General features: G+C 37.6%; 1 protein-coding gene across 7 annotated transcripts in view; it reads right to left on the reverse strand.

Moving 5' to 3' along the window:
* The window catches only part of CTNND2 (catenin delta 2), a 712671-nt gene that overhangs the window by 148293 nt on the left and 545407 nt on the right, over positions 1-18971 (reverse strand). The gene's annotated exons all lie outside the window — the stretch shown is intronic.

Consider the following 18971-nt stretch of genomic DNA (forward strand, 5'->3'; position numbering starts at 1 on the left):
ACATCATCTCCTTCAGAGTATAACACATCACAAGCTAGAAAGAAAAGCACGAGGCTACAGCAAATAAAAAAGCCCCACTTTATCTTATAAAGTTTTTAGGAGTCCTGCCTTTACATTTAATTACTGAGAATGGCAACAGCTACTGTAGTCTCAGTAAGGATGTTACATCATCTAAAATGGGATGAGCAAAGATGAAAGGAAAAGGAGGAAGTCACCAGAAATATAAAGACAGGGATGAGAAATAAATCATGGTAAGCTTGTTCTAACAATATTGAGGGAGACCCTTAAGTGATACAGGTACAGAAGTCTTATGTGTACCCAAGGTGGCCTACACAATAAATTTCTAATGTGATATCTTATATTAAAAAACATTCTAGAAAAAGCACAAAAATATTTATACATTTGAAACAAATGATCAAGAAGGTCAGGTACAATTTATTATGAGATCCATTTCAAACAAATACATCTTTATTGTTCTGTGGCACCACTTGTTTATGAAAGAATAATCAGTCTTGGATCTAATTTTAAGAAACCACAGAGACTCATAACTGACATCTGAGGAGTACAATGCTTTAGCTTTAAGCATATTATACAGACATCTCTGAAAAAGTCAAGAAGTTTCCCCATGGGTGTAGCTGGCTAAGGCCTAAAAGAAACCAGGCACTTTAGCTGGCCATTTTACATTGAGGACAAAAAAAAAAAAAAATTAATAAAAAAAAAATTAATTGTGAAACAGTTTTTGTTTGGGCATGTGTTCTTGGGGCTCTGCAGGGGGAAGTCTTGGAAGACGGAAACAGTTAGAGAACAGTAAAATGTATTAGGAATTCAAGCTTCATCTGCTAACTTAAAATCTTTATGTATAACTGATGTATGGAATTTCATAGATCTAACACAAGCTTAAATGAGGCAAAGTGCTGGGTCCTGCATTACTGTCACAAGCCCATGCAATGCCACAGGCTTGGGGAAGAGTGGCTGGAAAGCTGGCTACTGGAAAAGGAACTGTCTAAAGCAAGCTAAACATGAGCCAGCAGGTGCCCAGGTGGCCAAGAAGGCCAACGGCATCCTGGCCTGTATCAGCAATAGTGCGGCCAGCAGCATTAGGGCAGTGATCCTCCTACTCTGCTTGGCACTGCGAAGTACTTAAGTCCTGTGCTCAGTTCTGGGCCACTCACTGCAAGAAAGACATTGAGGTGCTGGAGTGGACCCAGAGAAGGGCAACAGAGCTGATGAAGGCTCTGGAGCACAAGTCCAGTGAGGAGCAGCTGAGGGAGCTGGAATTATTTAGCCTGGAGAAAAGGAGGCTCAGGGGTGACCTTATCACTCTCTACAACTGCCTGAGAGGAGGCTGTAGCCAGGTGGGAGTTGGTCTCTTCTCCGAAGTAACAAGTGGTAGGACAAGAGGAAATGGCCTCATGTTATGTCTGGGGAGGTTTAGGTTGAATATTATGAAAAAATTCTTCACTAAAAAGGTTATCAAGCACTGGAATGAGTTGCCCAGGGAATCAGTGGAGTTACCATCCCTGAAGGAACTTAAAAGGTATGTAGATGTGGCACTTAGTGGTGGAATTTGCAGTGCTGACTTAATTGTTGGACGAGATGACCTTGATTATTTTCAGCCTAAACGATTATGTGAATTTATGATTCACTTCAAATAAAGACTGAAAAGTGATTCAAGCTTTAGGGTTACAAAATTGAACTGTATGAAATTACTCACTGCTAAACCAGAAGTTCCCCTTTCGTCTTCAAGTTTATCTGGCATATTTTTACTTTTTTAATAACAGCAAAACCAAAAAGTAGAACAGCTGTGTTATCAAAAAGCATATACACCATGATGCTACAGTGTTAAATTAAGATGTTTTAATATCTATATAGTTACCATACAGCTTTGGTCTAAATGCCAAAGTGACAGTGTTTAAAGATAAACTATGATATTTTTCCTTAAATAGGCATTATATCACTACTCATGTGCAACTTTCTGAGTAACATGCAGGTCACCTCAAAGACTACAGAAGCTGGCACTACATGATGCATGAAGACATACGAATGGACATTGGTAAAATATACCAATTTCAGGCAGAAAAGTTCACCTATCTTTTTGAGAGCTTATGCTTCTGCTGCTCAGAGAAACCGTGACATCATTCAGTTTAGAAATGAGAAAAGCAGGTCAAACAGAAAAGGTGCTGCAAAATATCTCACTGGTCAAACCTTTTCCATGTGAACAGGATGACTTGCAATTAAATAATTAGCTCATTTCTGAGCCAGAAAAAAAAATACCAGGTTTATCTGGGGTAGGTGGGGGTGAAGCTTCCTTGTTTTGTTTGTTTTGGTTTACAATCCATTACCATTTAACCTTCATATAAAAATATATTTGCTTCCCCTACTAGCCTGATTTTCAAAACCAAGCAGGCTATGTGAAGAGCCACCTACAAGCCAAAACAGATGACATTTACTAAACAGACTAGAAACACAAATTTATGCGTCAGTTCTACAAAAGGTCAATCAACCACTGAGCTTCACACTTCAACCTCGGAAAAGAAATAAGATCTGATAGAAGAAAGAATACAGTTAAAAAATATATGAGCCGCCTGGTGTGATGAGTAATATCAGGGACAACAGAATGAAAACATGCCTGCTGATCTTTGTGAATTATATTTTTAAAGCACAATATGTTGAATGAATATTTTTATTGCTTTGGTGCTAAAAAAAATAGAGCAAGAATGAATAAAAGCATTACTTTGTAGAAAAAAATCATACTGTGTGCTACAATTCAGCTAAAGACTTGGAGGTCTCTGTCTCCATTCAGAGGGACTCTGTGCCTATGCTGTATTTCCCACTCTTCCCCTTGCACACAATCGAGTGGCATCTCACATTCCTCAGCAGTTTATCCTGTAGATGCTCTCAGGTGATAGGTTTTGCTATCTTCTGTTCATTTGTAAAGGGTAATGTGTGGTTCTGCTACACTGAGACAGTATTCCTAAACTACACTTTCCAGTCATGGTAGCTAACTGCACACTAGTATTCAGCTCATGCAACTCCTCCTCTCTCAGGAACCTGAAGCCAGCAGCAGACTGAAATGATTCAAAGATAGATTCTTAAAAGCAAAGGCATTAAATATTTGTCTAAAATGCATTTCTGTCATAAAGAAAAAAGGGTAATACAACAGAAATTAAATGGATGTTACATAACACTTTGCATAACTTGACAAAATTTCTTAAATTTTACTGAAGAAAGAACCTATTCTTACCTAGGAAATACAAGATTTATTTTACAAACTTTTTTTGAATTTCCAAGCTCAGATATTTAGCAGATGTCATGCAGGGAGAGATGTAGGTGATGGTTCACATCTAGGAGCTCAGTTTCTGATACTGTTTTTTTTATATGGACTACTCTCTTGCTTTGGTGGTTTTGTTGGTTTTTTTTATAATAGGCCTTTACTCACAAGTCTTACCCCATTTTCATGCTACTATCACGTATCTATATAGATGTATAAAGGTATACTCTCCAGCAGGTTTAACTGTGCCTGACAAATCGTGTGATTGTGATGGATGTTATCAGGATCTATTTAAATGTATGGAAATAGAGGCAAAGGAAATGAAATTGTTTGTTCAAGTCCTTTAGGGAGCTACGAGCCACAGCGTCGAGGACAATTCTAACCTAGTCTCCCAGGGCAGATCTCAGCTAAGTTAATCACAGCTCCACTGAATTCAATAGTGCTACTGCCAAATGTCTTTGCCAAGAACACTGAGATGGATGGATAAGCAGCAATTTGCACCAATGGACCATCAAATCCCAAACCCCAATTTGATACTTCTGTCTCTTTCCTAACATAAGATAAAGAAAACATTTCTTAATATAATATTTATTGACATATCAGTGGCTGCTGCCTTGTTACATCTAGGAGGAAAAGAAAATAGAATATGTCAGTCTGTTTGCCTACTAAAAACAGTGTACCAACTTGTCAGGAGATACAGAAGATCAGTTCTGTTCTCACACAGACCAGCCCCAAAGTAGCCACTTTGGAACTCACTTTCAACTCTTCAGCACAACTGAGTATGCTCAGTTGTATCTACTCATGTCTTGAATGCATTGTCTTCTTTTTACACCATCTCTTCTCAAAAATAAGAAGAGGATCCAAGGAGAAGGATTAACAATGCTGAGTGAATCTGTTTGCATTGCATTGTTTCTCATGACTCTCTTAATTCATGGATACTGTTAATTTCTGTAAATTATTTTCCTTTATTTTTCTCACTGAAAATATTTTGTGTATGTCTTTGGAAGACATTGTTAGAGACCTGTTGAATACAGAGCTGTGATTAGAAATCTATGCCAAAGTGAAAACTGAAAGAACAGAGATTATATAAATTTTGGAAAAAAAATTATTTCTGTGGAAGAATGCACAGAGCTGCTTTCATCTGAGGAATCACATTCCTGAGGAATTTCTTTTACCAGGTTATTTTCAAACTTTCCTTTAAAGTGTCTCTCTGCCATTAATGTCACTATCTACTTGCTGGCCAGAAGCACTTGACTAGCCCTATTGATGCCATAACACAGGCAGACAGGACAGGAAAGGTGCCAGATTTTCTAGTACACAGATTGATAAAAGTACACTCATGTCAGCTTGATGACAGAGTCTTCTCCTCTGGCATAGTATGATGGTTTTTTGCATCACATCTGAGAATATGTATTTGTATCCACACTATGAAAAAAAAATTTAGACTCAAAGAAGGGGTTCAGGCTGCTGCTGGAGGCAGTGAAGATGTCAATTAAGTTTCCTAATAAAGACAGCTTCTATACCTCATGTCAAGAGCCTATGAGAAATTAATTTATCTGTTTCAATGTTTATCTTTGACTCAGTGATGTTTACCACAACAGTGGACTGTTAGACACTTCATCTATCAGGAGTTACACATCACCAGCCTGAAGTATATGTGCTGGTAAAACAAGTCAGTAAGACATTGATAAAATGTCTGAAACTATATATCTATATATATTATATATAGTATACTTGATATCATACCACACTGAGATACACAAACTCTGCAGAGCAGGAGACAATACCAAAGACCATGTCTGGGAGTCACTGCTTGATGGGCTGCTGAAGGAACCACTCCAAGGCTTGGAGAGGTTCCACCTGAGCTTTGTTAACTGGTAAAGTGGGAACACAGGGAGAAATTAATGGAAAGGTCATATAGTAAAGAGCATGCTGATGGGATTGTGGCAGTGTGCCAGACTCACAGGATGTTTAGCACAAGGGCAAATATAGGGAAAGGGAGACATTCCAAATACATGGGGGAGGAACAACATGAGGAAATAGAGAAGGCCATGATGAAAGCGATTGGTCATCTGTAAATAAGTTATGCTTCAGCATGCTTGTCTGGCCACATCCCTCATTTGATCACTACACCCTGTTTTATCTGGTTATTAATCCTAATTGCTAACAATGGCATAACAGTAGTGAACCTTTAGCTGTAATAGCTGATGAGAAGAACAGGATATGTGGGAAAGAGCTATCAGAGACACTGTGGATCTCAGGGACAGATACCAGTGAGACCAGAGTGAACAAAATATAGGTGAGTGACCTCTCTTCATACCAAGCTATGAGAAATCTGGCCCTGGAAACTGGCTATTGCTTATGGTTTTGCAACAACAGAAGTAAGTTAAAGCAAAATAGATATTATCTGTTTTAACTCTCACTAAGGTTTTGACCCCTTTTTTGAAATATATTCTGTGAAATCTGTGGAGTGAAAATTATTCTGTTCCCTCCAGAAGCAAAGAAAAGAAGCAAAACCCTTTCCTTCAATCACTGCTAAATTGAAATTGCCACTTCCATCCCTTGGAAGGCTACAAAAATTAGAGCTAGAGATACAAAAAGAAAGAACAGTGAAAATTCAAGTTTTAAACAGTTTAGCCAAAGACTGTTAGATAATGAAATATTCCAAAACAGCCTAAAAATGCTTCTGTGACAGAAACCAAAACACTCTTCTATTTATACTCAGATATCAGTGGATATCTCAGATATTGTTGAAATGTTGCCAGTAGGTATAACTGAAACATCCTTTTCTGCATTTAATTCTAAGTACCTTGACTTACAAAGTAAAGTAAGTTTTTACTTACAAGTAAAATATAATGGAAACAGGCGAGAAGCAGGAATAGGTAAAAAAAATGTTTGACAGAGTGATAAAGTATGCTGCTAAAATAACACAATCTCCTCTTCCTGGAAAGACATTAAATGTTGCACTATTAACAACTCCATGTTCCTAATTCAAAGATTAATTCATGGTTAGATGCTTACTTTCCACATTTTTCTTAATAATAACTATTGAGCAACTCTTCATCCTAAGGAGAAGAAGGAAATCTAACAACAATCAATCCTTTCTACAGTTCATAGATATTAATGGCCAGTTAAATTGACGTAACACACTGCATCATCTGCCACTTATTCTGTGATATTTCTGCTATTAAGAAAGCATGTTTTAATATATCAAAATACACATATTTAAACACATGGTATTATTTTTAATGTCACTCTATTATATATAGAACAGAGCTGAAAAATAATTGGCTGCTAGCACAGGTGACGTTACATATCCAATAACCACCAAATTAAAAGGACAATTCAGTTTAAGCATACTTCTGGAAATAATTAGTAATGTTCTTAGATACTGTTTTTCCACCCAGGACGGCAAGCACTAACTACTTCACATGTGAATGGATTTTAAGCAACACCCTTCCACCAGTGCTGGAAGGAGAAGCAACAAATGAGCCAAATCAAATTCCCAAGAATATTTTAAAGGTGGCAGGCCATGTAGTGTTTGTGAAACAGTCTTTGACTACTGCTAGCCTGTTCTTCTCAGGCTCACTGTGTGAGCAAAGTGGTGTGCCCACATGGACTAGGGCACTGCAGAAAAGGCCAAGATGGCTGCATAGCAACTTGACTGCACTGACTGTTTATACACGGTATCCATGAAATTATTGTATTTCTTCATGTTTTTACTGCAGTTACAAATTCTCTCAAATTTTTATCTTAGCCTTGTTTACATTACATTTATTACAAAATGACTTTCATCTAAGAGGGAAAGTACTACACTATTTTTTGGAGAAAGGTTTGGAATATGCACAGCCCCACTGCTAGCTAGTTTCATAGGGCTGATTACTAGAATTTGAAATAGATGTAAGGGGGAGAAAGCAACTCAACAGAACAGAATATGGGAATAATATTCAGTGCAGCACATCTCTTGACACAAATATACTGGTTCAAACTTGAAATCCTCTTCTCCATTATTTCTTCTAATGTGCCTATGGAATAGCAAATAGACAATGCAAAATCTGTACATTGCAAATGCACATGAGATGTTTTACAGACAAATTTACCTGTAACATCATAGGGTAATTTAGCCTCATTAGTGAACTAATTTGCTACAGGTTTAAAAAAGTGTTGAGCAATTTTAGCTGAAAATAAAGCAGAATGTTATGCAAATTGCTGCATTAACTCCAAAGTCTAATTTGTTTAAGGAATCTAAATCAGGGTTTAGATGCAGGTCCCATTTAAGCATGGCTTTCTCATTAGGACTTTTTAGATCAGATACAAAGGTAACATAAAGCTGCGAAGAGGCATAATACAAATAAATTCAACTATCTGTATATATACAATGTTCTGCTTAAAGTTAAATAAGAATTGTTCCCTCTGTGCTAAACTGTATTGTATGGAGAAAGATGGGGATTTTTTTCTTCTGTGCCTGTAGAAACCAGGTGGGTGTTTGGTGGAAAACTTGCGTGATGTGAGGATGCAAAGCATGGGGTCAATACTCAGGATCTTTTTAATGGGAGTGGGTATTTTATTTCTATTATTGAGTACAGATTTGTTTTTCCCTGAGTCTCTTAAGTGACCTCTTTAGATCTTGGGATCTATGTAGGGGCTAAAAGAGGGTCAAAACTATTTTCTGAACAGGAGACTGAAAATCATGTTCTAAAATTGCCCTGAGAAGGTATGAATAAATGTACTGCCTTCTCAGTTAGTAAGCCTTAATGTATTCTGCTCTGTGACACATTTTTTTTTTCATGCTTGGTAAGAAGACTATACCTATTATGAATCAAAGTTTTCTTGGGGGAAAAAAAAAATAAAAAAAATCCTGGGTAGGCATGAATTACCTGTAATTGTAAAGCACTTTACCCTAATACTTTCAAAAACCATAAAACATTACATTTGAAGGACAACACAAGTATTCTCTAATCATGAAGGACTAGTGAGATCTTCCAAATAACGCTTCAAACTGCAAGCACAGAACTGACCTCAAGTGCTTGTCTGACTGTGAAGGCATCAGAAAAGCAATTTTCAATCCCACTGTTAAAAGTAGTATCTCCTAACATTAACAGATTGGCACTGACCTACATTATAAACAGAGGAACATATATAAATATGATAAAATACACAGCTGCCAAAGCCCTCAGTACTGTAACTATTTGATATTGATTTGGGGTTTTTGTTTTTCAAAAAATGCACAATGCTAAAGAAGGTTCAGCTGTGTGCATGCCATAGACAGTGCAATTGCAAAATTACTTAGGATGCAAAGACATTGGCATTACTCAATCAGTCAACTGATTTAGTACTGTCTGACATTAAATGAAAAATGATGATTAACATCAAGGGTTCGGATCATTTACTTTCTGGTATTTAAAAATAATTAAGTATCTATTTGAGAATGAAGGTTTACATTCATTATTGGTGAAAAGAACTGACATACATACTTCAATTAAAAACATCCTGGTATTCATATAACCAGATACCTAGTAAAGTTTAACAAGTAAAGAAAACCCTTTTTTTCTTTTTTTAATGTAAAGCAAAAAGTAAGTTTTTTAGAGAAAGCAGCATGTCACTTCTTCAAATTTTTTAACAGCAACAGAGGACACCACCTCAGGGTTATATGAAAAATTCTGAAGCTGCAGTTCACTCTGTTCATTTAAGGATATCATAAATAGGATGTAGTCAATGTGAACACAAATAGCATCTAGAAACAAGATGGTCACCAATAAGACCAAAGAAAAAATTTTTTTTCAGTCATTTAAGCCCAAACAACAAAACAAAGCAACTCTATCTGACATTTCAGCTCTAAGTGGAAATTCAAGAAGTTACTTTTTTGATGCTTGCTGCAGTTACCTCAGTTTGTCTCAAAGAATAAACAAAAGGCCTCTTCTGAGATTAAAAATACATTTACAATTTATTACATTAAGCATCATACCTGATGACATCTGCTCACAGGACATTCTCTACCGTGATTTAAATTGAGGTGTTCTCTTGGAAATGATGTATTACCCTTCAAAGAATCTCAGTCACATAAGAACTTTCTGTCCTGAAGTATTTTGTGAGCAAGCTACTCCCTCAAGAGCTAATGAATACATTCTAACAACATCCCTCTTTGGCAGGAAGTTTTGCTAACAGAAACCTAGGCACATAAAATTTAAATTTTTGTCTAAGCTCACAAAGGCAGGCAGTTTAAACCTGCAGTTTAAGAGTTTCAGTGAAGCAGAAAGCCGCACTGCAGAATCTTTCCTCAATCTCCCCATTTACATGAGTTTTATAAATGTCAGCACAAGTAAACACCTGCCTCATAGTTAAACATTTCGTAACACCCACAGATCAATATACAAGATATTATACATATATATATAAAAGTATGTATTATATAATAAGTGAGTGTGTGTGTGTATACACACACATACACACACACACGTACTGGTTTCAAGGTAGGCATTTCTGTTTTAGAACCTTAGGTATTATGTCTCTACAAACCTGTACCTGCTGCTGCCACCATTCTCATTAGATTAGTAACAGCCATCTCTTTGTATTTTTAAACACATTTTGAGGATCAACTGATGGTCTTTACCTTAAAAGTTTCATTTGGCAGGTTCTTTTTATCAGGACTAGGATTTTCCTTATTGAAATAATTTTGCTGCCAACCTTTCTAGTAGAGATATGTTGGGAAAGCATCAAAGTACAGATAATGATATCAATCTATGTTATTTTATTTCTATATATAGTGTGCAAAATCTTACCATGTCTTGTTGGGTGATGAAAACGGTAATAAAAAATATGTTCTACAGTAGGAAAGTGATCCTCTACATTCACACATCAGCCTAATAAATCAGAGAAGCAACTGGCAGGAAAGTTATGAATGGAAAGAAATCCATGGCATATACAGTAGAGCACTATACTGCTTGAAAAAGCTGCAAATACATTTATTACCTATTCAAAATATCATACTACCTTTGCCAAATGACACTGTCTTTCAGTGTATTACCCTTCTCTCCTTACTACCAAATATTTTCAAATACAAAAGATAAAGCTTTTGCAAATGTTTTGATACAAATACAATATGCTTTCCTCAGAGCAGTTGAGAGAGGAACAGTACAGTGCAATGTTCTTTCTGTGTCTGCTGCATGCCACAGAAAGCAGCACAAGGTCATTCATCTTGCACACATAATACTGCTTTTATTTTCCTCTTTTCCTAACTGCATGAAATGCATTTTCACCAGATATTCACATATGATTTTTTGCTTTTCAAATTTATTGCCTGGAATTCTCTTCTAGGTGCTTATTCTGACTGCCCAGAGCTGAAAAAGATAGAACCCTTTAGCCAGTATTCCAGCCTCCAGATGCCGTGAGACAGACATGGTAGGCGTGAATGCTAGACCAAGATAAACAGGGAGTCTAGACAAGTTCTTGTTCAAGGCCTCACTCCCTTCAGCCTGTGAGAAGACAAGAACCAGGACCCTAAACAGCAGCAGAACAGAGGTCAAATTCTGCATCCAAAAGATGTTTGTGAACACTGCTAACAGCTTCCACTGTAGTGAATGAACAGCAGAGTCCCAAGAGCAAAGTTGCAATTATGCAAATGAAACATGGACATTTGCTAACTACTACTACTACTATTACTACTACTAGTACTTGTATATATGTATATAAAATTCTGGCTCACTTTCACTCTAAATAATTGTTGCTGACTATTACTATCATAGAAAAACCTTTGAGAGAAACTTCTTGGAAGAGTGGGAAAAACACTGTCCTTTTGGTTATTCCCTGGAGAGGGAAGAACTGGGCAGTGGGAGAGGAGAAGTATGAAAACAGTGCAAAGTAGCATTGAGATAAAAATACTAACATACATTCTCAATATTAACTCCATAATTTTGTTAAATAATGTTTTAAGTCATCTTGTGAATTTGTTTGATTCAGTCTCTTTGCAGGATGAGAAAGAACGGTATGTTACAAAACAACTGAAAACAAGGAAGGCAAGAAAAATGTCTAATTTTTGCTTATCTAGCATTAACTCAAAAAACCCCAACCACAACTAAATGTTCCAATACATTTATGAAACAATGCACTCTTAGTTACTTCTTTTTAAAGTTATGCCACTTTACATGACTGAAGCTTTTTCCCAAAGAAACAGTTTTGAAATGTGAATGCCATAAACCCAAAGCATTCATCAAGATCCTTAGCAGAGCAAAGGATTAGAAGATGAGAACTGGCCCCAGCAATCTGCCACTACTTTGTTGTGCAATCTTCAGTTAACATCACAACTTAATATTCTAAATCTGCCTTTCCCCTTATAAGCAAATGTTACTTCTGTGGGGCTTCTCATTAATTCATTTATTGAACAACTGGAACGTTTTCCTAATCTTAAATCAAGTGAAATATATGTCAGGTACACAGCAAATCATTATTATAATTCAGGCACAGTATCTTGATGGTGAAATCAAGAATAACTGCTAATGATCCCAGAGGGATCTCAGAGTGTAAAATGCCACTTTAGTGCTACAGAAAGTGCATATTATGGGGATACAGCACAGTACACAGTGATGCTCATTAATACTTAGTCCTAATCAGTGTAAAGACTGTGCACAAAATAGATTTGCACCCTCTCAACAGAAAAGAGAAATATCATAAAATGGTATTGTGTAAGTAAGATGGCAAAACTAAACACAGAAATGCATTCAAAAATGCTTTAGAAAGCAAGACTGTCAGTGTAAGATTTAGTTACCAGATAGAAGGCATACTTTTATGTTTTTTTCCTGTGAAAAAATTTAAAGGCCTAACACTTTATCAGTTTTTGTGGAAGCTATTAGCAAAATAAAGACAATATATCAGCAAGAAAAAAACCTGAATGATATACTTTCATAGATATTTAGTTAGTGTTGGTGTCAAGACTGAGAAACAATTACAATACTTTACGTGAAGTGAATGAAACCGGGTTTTTATTAGCATTGTAATTAAGAGCACTCATATTTAAGTGGCCTTAACAGTATTAACATAGACTATTGTGTCAAGACCAATGTAGCCATTTCTGCCTCACTTGTTTTAGCTAACATTAAAGAGGAAAAATGCTCAGCCACAGGCTTGTACTATATGCAAAACTGCAAAAGGAGAGAGGGTGTCATGGAGATAGCATAAAGGGACATGCAGAGCAGACACGTGAGACACTTCAAACTGGCACTGTAGTTACTGAAATGCTGTCATATAAACTCTCTTGTACACCTGTCAGTAGAGGAGAGCTTGAAGCGCAGGTATCACTGCTTTACTCAGGAGAAACAAACCACTGATATCCGCCTGCCTTAACAGAGAAAGAGAATTCAAGCTACTGACTGCTGGAATGAATAAAATGGAAGGGAGCAGAGTGATCACAAGTGATTACACAGTGCAGAAGATGGGATCAAAATAAAAAAAGAAGAAACTCAAAACCAAGCAGCAATAGTAGAAAACAAGGGTTAGTCTACCATTAAATTTTCTAAAAGATTTCTGTGGAAAGAAGGTGGGACAAGCCATAGTGTATCCAAGTGATTGGATTTTGATCACGGGAAAAGGGCATAATTTCTATGTCAAACAAAGAGGACTCATCTTTCAGCTGTCCCAAGTGTTTTAGAGACCTTCCAGTAGGACAGGGGAAAAGATATCTTCAGGCCTTATATCCCACTTCAGATTAGTGGGAATGCAAGAATGCCACAAGATGCACGATTCCAGGCAAACTGCCTGCCCATACAAAGTGGTGGAATAGAAAATTCCTTGTTTTGCTGTGGCAAATTATTTCTTTGGTTTGCTTTCCTTGTGTGTGTTGCTTTTGCTCTCCTTACTAAACTGTCTTTATCTTATCCCTTCAGTTTTTTCACTTTTAGTCTTCCATTTTTCTCCTCCATCCCACTGTGGGGAAGTGGGCGAGTGGCTGTGTGGGGTTTAGCTGCTGGTTGGGGTCAAACCATGACAGAGGAACAGCCCTCACAAATGTTTTCAACCTGAAGCCATGTAGGAGTTGATACTGACAGGTTGTTGCCAACTTATCACCCTTAAGAGGAATAAAGAAAAATAATAATAATAAAATAATTAACATCCCCATTTACAGGAGTGCCCATCATCATGCAGGGCTAAAATGGGCCACCAGTTTGAAACTTAGTCAAGAGCTTTCAGTATAAACCCTTTTTATTTCAAGTACATTCATGTACAGCTTTTACTTAACTCGTTCATTATTTGAGACACCCTCACACATTTACCCCTTTCTCTTCTCTGTCTGATGATAATGAAAAAAATATGTGGGTTTTTTTTTTTCTGTGTCACAGCATGATAAGAGTGTATTGAGTCACATGTATGCTAGAGAAAGCTAGAACAATGGATACTCAAATTGATCAAATTAATTGTTCCTGGCACAGTTTGGTTTTGTAATTATCAACCACCCAGTTGACTAAATGTCATTTAATAATTACAGGTCAGCTATTTTACACTTGAAGTTACTGCTCATGTAAGGTATATGCAGTACACCAGAAATACTGTAACAGTGTACCTTTCTTGTCTGAAATACATTCTTTAAGTAGTTCAAAAGCTCTTTGGAAAACTAAGATTATAATATTTTTAATAAATTTTTGAGGTGGAATGAAAAATGGCATTCCCCATGCTAAAGGACAAAAACCTTGAATGTAGTGGGTCAAGAAGCAATCATATATCTATTTGTAAGTCTTGTTTTTCTTGTCCTGCTGTGAAGACTGAGACTCCCTGGTGTTGATGATGGTTCTCAGTAGAAGTTACACCTAACTTTCAGTGTAAAATCATATCCTTGAATAACAAGATGCTAAGAGAGGAAAGCCTTGTGGCAGAAACTATTTCAACAATGCAAACTAAGACAATTTACAAAAGACAAATCAAAGGATCATTTCCAAAAATACTTTGAGAGTAAAGTATAAAAAAACACCAAACAAGCAGCATTTTGTCTTTGAATATTTGACAGTAAATAACCCACCAATAAAAACTCCCAGCCTTTACTGCAAAATGATATACCATCTGTTGATTGACTTAGAAAACAAACTAGAGATCAGTAAGAATCTGAAAGGTAGGTCTTGTAAAATCATCAATGAGACTTTAGAAAATAATAATAAAAAAAATTCTTACATAAAGACTGTTCCTGGGTATGCCCCTGGGTGCTGCTTCACTTCATTTGAGTAATTTCTACCAGTAAAAACTACACAGAAAGTGTATTGAAAATGGACTACTTGACATCTGCCTGCAGAGATGAATACAGATGCCCAGGGGCATGGGGGCATAGACCGAAACTGTACTGCAGTAATCTAACACAGGTATAAAAGCATGAACATCTTAGTATTTGTTTTAGGAATCAGGTACAGGCAAGCACCTTTTAATATAAAAAATCATCATTATAATAGGAAATTCCTTGTGAAGCCAATGAGGTAATTAATTTCTCAAACTGTGAGATTTTACCCATAGAATATTTTATATTAACATATTTTAACATATGAAAATTACAGTTATGAAAGTACTAACAAAATGTTTATAACCAAACGGGGAAGTAAAATTTCTCTAAAGGTATACAGGTGTTGTCTGCACTAAAATGCATTCTCAACAAATGCTGTAGAGTTTCTCTGCAACTACATTACTTTTCAGTATCACCTGTGAGATAACGCTTTCATTTAAATTGAACACCATCTATATCTTCTTGCATGCAGAGATTAAAGGAGTTCTCATAATGTCTTTAGTGGAGAACTGACAGTATCACCAATGTACAAGTCACATTCCAGCCTTTAACTGAAGCAATTTTAGAAGTAAAAGGAGAAGGGCAAGGCTATTTATGGGAAAGTGAATCCAGAACTATCATTCTTACTCAAACACATAGGGGAAAAAAGAACATAAAGTCATTTGGGTTAGGAAAGACCTTTAAGATCATTGAGTCCAACCATTAACCCAGCACTGCCAAGTCTACGACCAAACTAAGTCCCCTAACTGCTTCATGTACACCAGCCCCTTTACCAGCTCTGCTGCCCTTCTCTGGACATGCTCCAGCACTTTGATGTCATTCTTGTAGTGAGGGGCCCAGAACTGGACACAGGACTCGAGATGCAGCCTCACCAATGCTGAATACAGGGGGACGATCACTGCCCTGGTCCTCCAGGCTGCACTATTGCTGATACAGGCCAGGATGCCATTGGCCTTCTTGGCTACCTGAGCACATGCTGGTTCATGTTCAGCTGGCTGTTGACCAGCACCAGGTATATGGGTCCTCTCCTGCTGGTCAGCATTCCAGCTTTTCCAGTAACTCTCTTCCCCAGTCCTGCAGCATGGTAAGATATTCTGTTTTCTCTGAGTATCCTCATGGAAATAGAGAGGAATCTTGCAGAACTCTGTAGAAATCAAACCAAGATACCCTCTGAGGATGATGTGAGCACTTCTAATCACCCTTCTGGATCCTTCAAATATTATTAAGATTTCTGTCAGTTAGCATGTCTAAAAGCAACATTATGGACTGTTCTCCATCACCCCATACTAAGTGCAAGTATTCCCTGGGAGAAAACCATGCTAGAAACAAGTATGCATGTATTCTTGAACATCAGGAATCTAGCAGTGCAATGGATGACACCAAAGTTACTACAACACTGCAGCTATGTGTATTATAAAGAAGATAAACAAGAGGCTAATGGAGTTGATGTCCACTGCCTGACGTGAACAAGCAGGGTACTGTGTTGAAAGGCTGCTGGGCCCAGTCGAAAGAACTCACAGAAGTTTACTTCTGTAAAATGAAACAGTTCTGTAAAAAAGAACTGTAAAAAAATTAGAACTTCTTTACAGAACTTCTTAGTTCTGTAAAGAATTCACACCTTTCATTTAATGAAAAAATGAATGTGAATGATAGGCTTCAGTGAGATGGGAAAATAGATGCTTTCAGCATGCAGTCACTCAGTTTATAGAACTCCATGTGACAGTGTCTGGACTGATACTTTTCTTCTGAAGGGAGTCTATGGAAATGCTCTCCAGGATAAAGAGGACACTGTACAATTCAGCAATACTTATTAAGGATGCAAGGGAAGGCTTCAGGCAGGACAGTTTAGCAGTTTGTAGTTAGAACTTAGCATCTTAGAATTATTATCCTGAGATGAGAATCTTAAGTGTTGTGACTTTGCTGGCAAAAATTAATTTCCTAGCTTGAGGAAAGGAATCATTGGTGCCAAAACCCCTGAGTGACCTGTTACACCTTTGCAGCTGATGGCAGACAGCCATTTTCCATGAGAGCAAAATGGTGTTGGTGTGTGAAACTGCACAATTCAATCCTTTTATATGGTGACCTCATACAAAGGAGGAAAATGTCATAGGAAGAAAAAATTGCTGTGGAAGAATGAATCCTGTGTTTAATAGAATGTGCCCTTTCAAAGAAATGTTCTCGGCAGAGTATTTTAAATTGCTTCTCCTTTCCTACATCCCTGTTTGTTCCTTCTTGGCATCCAGGAGCAGCTACTCTGGCTCTGTTCACAGTCTCGCCATTGTCGGTGTAAGAGCCTCTCCTGAGGAGAAAAATACCATCTGAAAGGGTCTTCTTGTGCTCTTCTGCCTGTTAGGCTTTTCATTTGCCTTCAAATATTTGATCAAAACTTCTTCCCTCCTTCCCTTTTAGTTACATTCTTCACTGTCACCAGTGAAAGAATAATGTATATAGAAACTTACTGAAGTACTCTGAAATTCTGAATTTTGGAATTATTATGCCTAACTGTAATGGGCTGCCTGGTAATTTTTACAATCAATCTTTAGACTTCTGACTCCCTATGTTCCCTTCTACATATATGAGATCTTCAGAGATGATTGGTCACTATTCCAAAGGAGGTGAAAAATATAACTATCAAACATTAGCAAAAATAATCCAGTTTCTTCAACTCCATTCTAATATCTGCTCCACCACATAAGCACCCAGCACAGGCAGTAAAGGTAGAGAATGAGAAACACTACTGAGAGCATGTATAGCACCTGCCTTGCAGTCAGCAAGACTCAACGAGACTCAGGAGTAGCATTTGTGAAAAACTTTCAGATTAGAGCAGCAGTTACAATTTATAAGTATATTTCGAATAAATACTTGCACTGTGTTGCGGTGCATTGTTGTTACTTATATTTGATTAAATTACATTCTTTATTGTTAAGTTGTACACACCACCCCCCCCCCCCCCCCCCCCATGTTAATACTTTGGTCCCAATCGTGTCCTCCTACCCCAGTTGCCAATGCACCCGGATACCTGCCCCTTGTCCCCTTGTTCCCGAATGTTCCCTGTTCCCCCTCCCATTAAGTTGTCAATCATCCCTTGTGTCAACCCCTGCCTGGACCGCCCCCTTTGGAATTCCCCTATTCCTCCGAGCCCCATTGGACCATGTGCCCCACTCTCCTCCCCTGGTGTTCCCCATTGATTTATGTATTATGTAACCCTGCCTTGTGCTCCTCCCCTAAGTCTTCCCTATTGGGTTATTATTTGTACACTCCCCTTGCTCCTCCCCCATATATGAGTTGCTGTACGCCGGTGTCATTTGTCTTTCTTCCTTGGAACCTTCAAGAGAATAAATCCCTTTTGGAAACCACATGGAAGACCTCTCCCTCGTCCTTGCTCCTGCCCTCGACGCTGGACAGCCACTGCTGTAGAGCATAAGCCCTAAGCTGCCCTGCTTTCCAGGAGCAGCCCACTCTTGGCTCGGTGCCGTGAGCTGGCTGGGGAAAAATCCGGCTCCGCGTCAGCACTGAAGGGCTTTGAGCAGCATAGAAGTGGCAGCACCTGCAAGAAGTAACACTACCATCTTTATCAATGGCCAGTGTTTATTGCATTTACCTTTTGCTGTTCTGCTGTGATCAGGGTTGGAAGGGGAAAAATACAAATTCTTCCAGAAGTATAAAACCTAATTCACTGCATAAGCTGGGTTTATTCTGCGAGGAAGAAAATTACTTCTGCTAACCTTAGCATCCAGCCTGGGACATCTTCACATAAACAGTTATTAACTTTGTTTGAAGTACTTTAAGACAGAGAGGGGGATTTACAGACGTCATTGCTACCTAAGACTGAGCGAGACATTTACACTGATGCAGCAATAAAAGCACATTTCCAGTGACATCAAATCATCCAGTGACCAGTTCATAAGGACACCTGTGATCAATGTGCTCTAGAAATAACACCTACCATAAAAAACACGTTCATGAAGGGAAAAATAGCTCTAACTTCCCTAGCCATGCATCCAACATATTTGACCAAGCATCTTTTTCTCAGTTGTTTTCTGGAGAGCTTTTACACTTCCTTTTCTTGAGGGGGAGTTCAGAGAAAGCAAGGGGTAGTCTTCCACTTTAGCCACAGAAATTGAAATATTTTAGAAAATAAAAACATAATGGTAAAACCATAAAAGGCATTAGGAATCTCAGAAATGCATACAGTCATGGCTGCTATTTTCTATTTATGTCTAAATTTTACACAAGGAGAAATTTTATACATATGCCACTAATTTATGAGAGTAGGCCATGTCTGCCACTACACAAAAACGAAACTGGAAGACTGAAAGAATGGTCACGTTCAGAGGATAGATCATTAATCATCTTTTAGGGTAGGTGATACAGTATAAATCACACTTAAAAGAATAATAAAAAAAAAATATTTCAGAACAGTTATTTCTAGAAACTCTGGGTGTAATA

Source organism: Pseudopodoces humilis, chromosome 1, assembly GCF_049639895.1.
Source record: "Pseudopodoces humilis isolate 2021_Gansu_Grassland_sample_001 chromosome 1, ASM4963989v1, whole genome shotgun sequence".
In the NCBI taxonomy this organism is placed as follows: domain Eukaryota; kingdom Metazoa; phylum Chordata; class Aves; order Passeriformes; family Paridae; genus Pseudopodoces; species Pseudopodoces humilis.